This window comes from Diachasma alloeum, unplaced genomic scaffold (genome assembly GCF_001412515.2).
Source record: "Diachasma alloeum isolate Michigan unplaced genomic scaffold, Dall2.0 Dall_scaffold_00242, whole genome shotgun sequence".
Classification (NCBI taxonomy): Eukaryota; Metazoa; Arthropoda; class Insecta; order Hymenoptera; family Braconidae; genus Diachasma; species Diachasma alloeum.
In genome coordinates, this window is record NW_021680393.1 from 438,066 (window position 1) to 446,298 (window position 8,233).

Here is an 8,233-nt window from a genome sequence, read left to right on the forward strand (position 1 = left end):
ACGCGACTAGTTGTTTGGAACGGTCAACGCGGAACTAACTGCCCTGGCTCAGTGTTACGGGCACTAATCGCAGCGCGAATTCCGGCCAACAGAGACGGGCTCTGATTGGAGGAGATTTTGGCACATTAAGCGTTGTCTTTGATGGCGCCACTGAATGATTTCGGGGAATTCAAACGCGAAAAATACTCAACTCTAATTATTCTAAACGTAACTTTATAAAATAGACTAATAANTCTAAATTCTAATTCTCTTAGAATTCTTTAATGCCTAAAGGAGGTTAGGCGGTGTTTGAGGTGAATTTGAGAGTGAATTTCTGTGGTTCCCGGTAGCTTAGTTGGTAAGAGTGCCCGGCGCATATCTGGGAGACCCGGGTTCGATTCCCGGCTGGGTGAAGCGGAAATTTTTTCTCTCTAAATTCTAATTCTCTTAGAATCTGGGCCGAACTGGTGGACGTTTGGAAAATTATCGTGGATTTTTGGCGCCTCCTACGGGTCGGTTCTGCCGCATTCACGGGGTTGAAAGACATACTCCTAACTAATTTTCTCAAATTTCCCCAAAATCTTGATGCAACCTGGCAATTCACGGGATAAAAGGGTTGCACTTGTTCCACGTGACCTTCCACCGAAAAACTGAAACGTAACCAAAACCAATAATATAACGCCAAAAGGTCAGGATCAATTAAGAAACAAAAAATTTCATTTAAGTTTCTTCAATTATAGCCTACGTTTCAACAACAATTGTTGTCCTCTTCAGGGCCTAAAAAAAACAATCAAACAGTCGGTGTAACAAAAACATCAACAGCTCCAATCAAGCCAAACACATCATAAGATATTTACCCGTAATTAAATCCAAATAAGCGAAATCTCTCGTTTTTATCAAAACCAAACTGAATAAATATGTGAATTCCCAAAAAAAAAATTAAACTTTAGAAATGTTGAAAATAAATAATAAGACAAATAAACCTTCTTCGAAATGTCTCTCATAACAGTTACGTTGGGCTGTACTAACACATATGACAATGCCCACCGCCTGTCACGCTCTCTAGTTGACTTAAATGACTAGCGTCCTAGTTACTTTCCCTAGTTCCTCAGATGCAATGCCGCGAATTTAAAAAAACATAATATCACAAAGTATTCAGTCTCATTCTCTTCCACTGGCTATTGCACTGTATGAAGACACATTTAAGTTAAGCCTAAACTTAACGACTACAGGCCGCCTTTATATGTCAATAATCGTCTTATAAAGTAATGGAAGTTTTTTGGTGTCAACTTTATAATTTACAGTTTCATGCTTATTTATGTGAAACGATTCTTTAATAATTCTTTTCGATCTGTTTTTTGCTTGGTCAATTATTTTCGCATTCTGAAAATTGAAGGTATGCTCTTCTGTTTTTACATGATCTGCTAAAGCTGTATGATATGCTTTTGGATTTTTCTCGCTACGTATGTGTTCATCTAATCTTTTTTGAAAAAACCTGGCTGTCTCTCCAATATAGGACTTGTTACAATTATTACAATCTATCTTGTATACCACACTCGACCTCTTCTCTTTAGGAACTTCGTCTTTAGTTGTACCAATTACATTCTTTAACCTAAAATCCACCTGAGAAATAACTTGTAGATTTATCTTCTTCAACTGTCTCGCAATGCCGTTTGTCAAGCGATCTTCGTAGGGAAGTACTAAAACATTGCGTTCCTCAAACCTCTCAGTAACGTTATTTTCTTGACTTGCCATACCTTGCAGATAATTCACCCTGTCACTAATAGTCAATAAAATCTTATCCAACGGATAATCGTTAATAATTAAAGTCTTAATTAACATGCTAAAATTCATTGGTCTGAAGGTTTCGTCAGTAATATTGAAAATTCTATCTACGGAATTTTTAATAATGGCAAGTTTTACATGGAGAGGATGATGAGAATGATAATTTAAAAGTCTTCCAGACCATGTTGGTTTTCTATAAATATCAAACCTCAGGCCTTGTTCATTCCTTGTTAAAAGTACATCCAAAAAAGGAATTTTCTCATCATTCTCTTCCTCTAATGTGAACTGGAGTCTTTCATGATACCCATTGAAGACTCTTAAAATTTGAGTAGACTCATCCCTTGGAATCGCAGTAAGTATATCATCTACGTAACGCTTGTAAAATGGTGCTTCGAAACTTAACAAACTCAAAGACCTTTTTTCCAAAAATTGCATCACTAATTCCGCACAAATTGGTGCGATCGGGGACCCCATTGGTAAGCCAAATGTTTGTTTATACTATTGATCATTAAACATGGAATAAGTATTATTCATAATGATACTCACGCCTCTGCATAACTCTTGTGCAGTTAATTTCGATTTTAATTTCTGTTTGTTTTGCATAATTGCTGAAAACACTAAATCTATGGGCACGTTTGTGTATAATGAAGTCACATCTAAAGACACCAATTTGTAGCTGTCTGGAATGTCTGTGTTCTTCATGCTTGCTACAAAATCTTTCGAGTTCTTAATATGCGCAAAATGACCGTCCGCTAAAGGCGCTAACTGATCCTGCAAAAACCTAGCTAATTTATGCAGGGGACCATTCACAGACGACACATTGGTCGGAAAGCTAGCTGTGGCTTATGAATTTTAGGCAACAAATAAAGTCTCGGGATTGTGAAAAAATGCTGTGACAACATATCTCTCGTTATATCACCTATCATACCTTTCCTATGCAACGAGTCTATGTAGTTCTTCCCTACTGTCTCCGTTGTACTGCAATTGTCAATACCAGCTAATAAATATGTTGATGTATCGGACAGCATATTATTGCCAGCGGCATAATAATCGTTTTTATTGATCAAGACCGTGACTTGACCTTTGTCAGCTCGTGTTACTAAAACATCCTCATTATTACGTAAAAATTTCTCCACTAACATTATCTCTCTATTTTTTCCTTTATTCTTAAGAGATCTAAGATGATTCCCTAAACAATTTACTACCCCTTTACGCACATCCTCAGCGACTTCATTATTCGCCTCATGTAAAGCATCTTCAATTTCAGCTATGAAGTTTTGTAACTTAAAATGTTTGTAATCAGCTTTAATGCTGCAATTTTCAGCTAACCTCAATACATTGAAAACATCTGGTGGCACTGCAACATCCGTCAAATTCACAAACCATTTTTCTCTGCCATTCTCATACTCCTCCTTTGTCACACCAACAGGTTGAGTCACACCCGATTCATTACAAATTCTATTTAGATTTACAGTAGCTTTGGTCTTCTTCTTCCCGTCATTTGAAAGTAAAAGTGATAACAACTTCTCCTCATGCAACTTGTCAAATTTTCCATTCAGTTTGTCCCTCAACTCCTCTCTCTCTTTTTTAATTCCTTGTCGAATGTGTGTCGAAAAATCTTGCAAAACAATTTCAGGTAAACCGCCTTCTAGCTTACGATTCGAAGTCTCGATTAATTTTTGATTATTCCTTATGACTTGATTGATGTCTGTAATGCAAAATTTCATCATTTTATGTCTGATATGTGAAACATGTCTTCTGAAAGCCTTCATCATCCGACGTGATTGAAACGTCAATCTCAGACTAATTTTCTTGGTGATGAAGCTCGGGAAAACTCCAGCATCCTTGCACTTATACAAGAATATCCTTCTCTCCATTTGTCCAGATAGACTGCGCTGCGCCTTCATCAGCTGTCGCAAATCACTCCCATACTGTTTCCCATAGTTGAAATCAATCGTTTTAAAAAAACCTATTGAAGCACGATGTTGATCCTGGCTCAAAACATCTATATTAACCTCAAATATCGACCTATTCCTTCTTCAAAACCAATAATATAACGCCAAAAGGTCAGGATCAATTAAGAAATAAAAAATTTCATTTGAGTTTCTTTAATTATAGCCTACGTTTCAACAACAATTGTTGTCCTCTTCAGGGCCTAAAAAAAACAATCAAACAGTCGGTGTAATGAAAACATCAACAGGTCCAATCAAGCCAAACACATCATAAGATATTTACCAGTAATTAAATCAAAATAAGCGACNAGCACACCGAGAGGTTATTTCAACCTCTCGGTTCAAGCGCTCGCGTTCGATTCTCCNAAATAAGCGACATCTCTCGTTTTTATCAAAACCAAACTGAATAAATATGTGAATTCCCAAAAAAAAATTAAACTTTAGAAATGTTGAAAATAAATAATAAGACAAATAAACCTTCTTCGAAATGTCTGTCATAACAGTTACGTTGGGCTATAAGTGCAAGGATGCTGGAGTTTTCCCGAGCTTCATCACCAAGAAAATTAGTCTGAGATTGACGTTTCAATCACGTCGGATGATGAAGGCTTTCAGAAGACAGGTTTCACATATTAGACATAAAATGATGAAATTTTGCATTACAGACATCAATCAAGTCATAAAGAATAATCAAAAATTAATCGAGACTTTAAATCGTAAGCTGGAAGGCGGTTTACCTGAAATTGTTTTGCAAGATTTTTCAACACACATTCGACAAGGAATTAAAAAAGAGAGAGAGGAGTTGAGGAACAAACTGAATGGAAAATTTGACTAGTTGCATGAGGAGAAGTTGTTATCACTTTTACTTTCAAATGACGGGAAGAAGAAGACCAAAGCTACTGTAAATCTAAATAGAATTTGTAATGAATTGGGTGTGACTCAACCTGTTGGTGTGACAAAGGAGGAGTATGAGAATGCCAGAAAAAAATGGTTTGTGAATTTGACGGATATTGAAGTGCCACCAGATGTTGTCAATGTATTGAGGTTAGGTGAAAATTACAGCATTAAAGCTGATTACAAACATTTTAAGTTACAAAACTTCATAGCTGAAATTGAAGATGTTTTACATGAGGCGGATAATAAGTCGCTGAGGATGTGCGTAAAGGGGTAGTAAATTGTTTAGGGAATCATCTTAGATCTCTTAAGAATAAAGGAAAAAATAGAGAGATAATGTTAGTGGAGAAATTTTTACGTGATAATGAGGATGTTTTAGTAACACGAGCTGACAAAGGTCAAGTCACGGTCTTGATCAATAAAAACGATTATTATGCCGCTGGCAATAACATGCTGTCCGATACATCAACATATTGATTAGCTGGTATTGACAATTGCAGTACAACGGAGACAGTAGGGAAGAACTACATAGACTCGTTGCATAGGAAAGGTATGATAGGTGATATAACGAGAGATATGTTGTCACAGCATTTTTCCACAATCCCGAGACTTTATTTGTTGCCTAAAATTCATAAGCCACAGCTAGCTTTCCGACCAATTGTGTCGTCTGTGAATGGTCCCCTGCATAAATGCTCGCCGCCAACGGTTATTCACCGAGGCGACGTGGAGTCCGGAACTCCTTATCCTGGCTTCTCCAGCCATTCTACCATCCAGCACACCGAGAGGTTATTTCAACCTCTCGGTTCAAGCGCTCGCGTTCGATTCTCCCGGAATCTTACTAGGGCCTTACCTCCTAGTCTGGATATCTCGGCGACGATAGGTCATTCCGTTACTCTATCCCTACCAATCAACCCGACGGGATCACGGAGGTACCAGTACTTTCACCTGGCCGTTGGTCCCTAGCCTACTCCGACATAGCCTATAGAATCGCCCAGTTGGGTGGCCTGTACGTCGGCCCCATTTCCCCTAGCACATGCTGGGCGAATTCTAATACGGCGATAGTCTAGTAACGCCCTCCAGACCTCCAGGGGTCGCGGTTTCACCCATAACCGCTATGCCTTAGGTCTTTCATTGGTTTGTGGTTTATCTCACCTAGTCCCGTCTTTCTTCAGCCGCTTCTAGGTGTCACTACTTATCTCTCTTCAACAATTTTGAGAGTTCACTCATCTTTTTAAGGGGATTTCAACCCGTAACGAGAAAATCTTGTTACACATTATGAATAATACTCATTTCATGTTTATTGATCAATACTATAAACAAACATTTGGCTTACCAATGGGGTCCCCGATCGCACCAATTTGTGCGGAATTAGTGATGCAATTTTTGGAAAAAAGGTCTTTGAGTTTGTTAAGTTTCGAATCACCATTTCACAAGCATTACGTAGATGATATACTTACTGCGATTCCGAGGGATGAGTCTACTCAAATTTTCAGAGTCTTCAATGGGTATCATGAAAGACTCCAGTCCACATTAGAGGAAGAGAATGATGAGAAAATTCCTTTTTTGGATGTACTTTTAATAAGGAATGAACAAGGCCTGAGGTTTGATATTTATACAAAACCAACATGGTCTGGAAGACTTTTAAATTACCATTCTCATCATCCTCTCCATGTAAAATTTGCCATTATTAAAAATTCCGTAGATAGAATTTTCAATATTACTGACGAAACCTTCAGACCAATGAATTTTAGCATGTTAATTAATACTTTAATTATTAACGATTATCCATTGGATAAGATTTTATTGACTATTCNTGACAGGCGGTGGGCATTGTCATATGTGTTAGTACAGCCCAACGTAACTGTTATGACAGACATTTCGAAGAAGGTTTATTTGTCTTATTATTTATTTTCAACATTTCTAAAGTTTAATTTTTTTTTTTGGGAATTCACATATTTATTCAGTTCGGTTTTGATAAAAACGAGAGATTTCGCTTATTTGGATTTAATTACTGGTAAATATCTTATGATGTATTTGGCTTGATTGGAGCTGTTGATGTTTTCGTTACACCGACTGTTTGATTGTTTTTTTTTAGGCCCTGAAGAGGACAACAATTGTTGTTGAAACGTAGGCTATAATTAAAGAAACTTAAATGAAATTTTTTGTTTCTTAATTGATCCTGACCTTGTGGCGTTATATTATTGGTTTTGAAGAAGGAATAGGTCGATATTTGAGGTTAATATGAAACGTAACCAGTTAACCACCGTAAAATCCATCATAATGTGGAGCGCCGGTATTTCAACCGGACCTACAAGATTTACCGTAAAATTAACAATAGGGTGGTTCCCATAAAGGTTATCGGATGACTAAAATTTGGCCCTTCTTCACGATAACCCTATGGGCCCTCAAAAACGCGTAATTTCAAATCTTTATTAGTAAAAAAAAAACGAAACGAAACCGTAACAATTACTAAACGAAAGCGCGAAGCAACGAAAAATAACTCCGCTTAAACGGAACACAAGACTCGATTATCCCAGGGATAATCGGAAAAATGACCACACCGGAGCGGGAAGTAAAACCCTAATTTCTCTTTCTCTCTCTCTACTCACGATCCGTTTCCGAATGTCGCCGGAGGTGGATGTTCTCAGGTCCTGGCGGTGTCTCTAACGTACATCCTCACATGTTCGTTACAAGAGGTTAGAAAAACAGCTCCTGACTACAGGACTGATAGGAGCTGCAGCCCCTCCCCGCAGAGGGCGAGGGAGACCAAAAGGCACCAAAACCACTAGCCGAAATGCTAGTGGAGCTACGACGCCATGCCAACGGCTGAGGAGATACTTGCTCAGGTGCAAAAACTGAGCAGGGAAGTGAGGGGACAATTGGGGCCAGCAATGGCCAACCGTCAAGAGAAGGTCCGCGAACCAGAGCCTGAGGTTCCAAGGCAGTCTCCCACAAATTCTCCAGGGCGAACAGCCCTAGGAAAGGATTATGGGAGAAATGACAGATACGCACGCCGCAGAGAGCGCCGCAGGCATGCCTCCGAGTCGAGTACTACGGAGAGCGATTTTTACGGGCGCGAGGATCGTAAAAATCGCTATGAGAGCTCCGGCAAAGCCCTGGATTATTTAACCAGGTGGGGCATAACGTTCTCTGGGCAATCAGATGAAGACGTGGAAGATTTTATCTCCGCGATTGATGACACGAGAGATGCAATCCGCATTAACGAAAGCGATCTCATAAAGATCCTGAAAGGGGTCCTGAAGGGGAACGCCCTCACGTGGTATCGCCACGTGGAGGTTTTTTCTTGGGAAGGCGTGTGCCACGCCCTCCCTGAAAGATTCGGAGCGCTGGATTTCCAGCATTACACAAGGAAATTTCCGACCGCCGACAAGGCGCGGAGGAAAGTGTAGGGGCGTTCATAACAAATATGAACGGCCTGTTTGGAGGCACTCGGACTCTCTAGTCCGAGGAGAAGCAGCTGACGTACATCTACAACAATATGTTACCGAAGTACATCGGTGGCTACGCCCTCGGCCCAGCGTCGAGGTTGAAAGAATTGGAGAGGCACGCTTTACGTCAGGAGAAGTTAATTCTCTCCGAGCTGACTTGGCGACCCCCTCCAAAAC

The 8,233-nt window shown here is 39.4% G+C and overlaps 1 non-coding gene across 1 annotated transcript; it reads left to right on the forward strand.

Annotated features, from left to right (window-relative positions):
* The first annotated feature begins 319 nt into the window (after positions 1-319).
* On the forward strand, positions 320-392 carry Trnam-cau. Its single transcript has one exon. It is a non-coding gene; the product is annotated as a tRNA-Met (tRNA).
* The last annotated feature ends 7,841 nt before the right edge of the window (positions 393-8,233 follow it).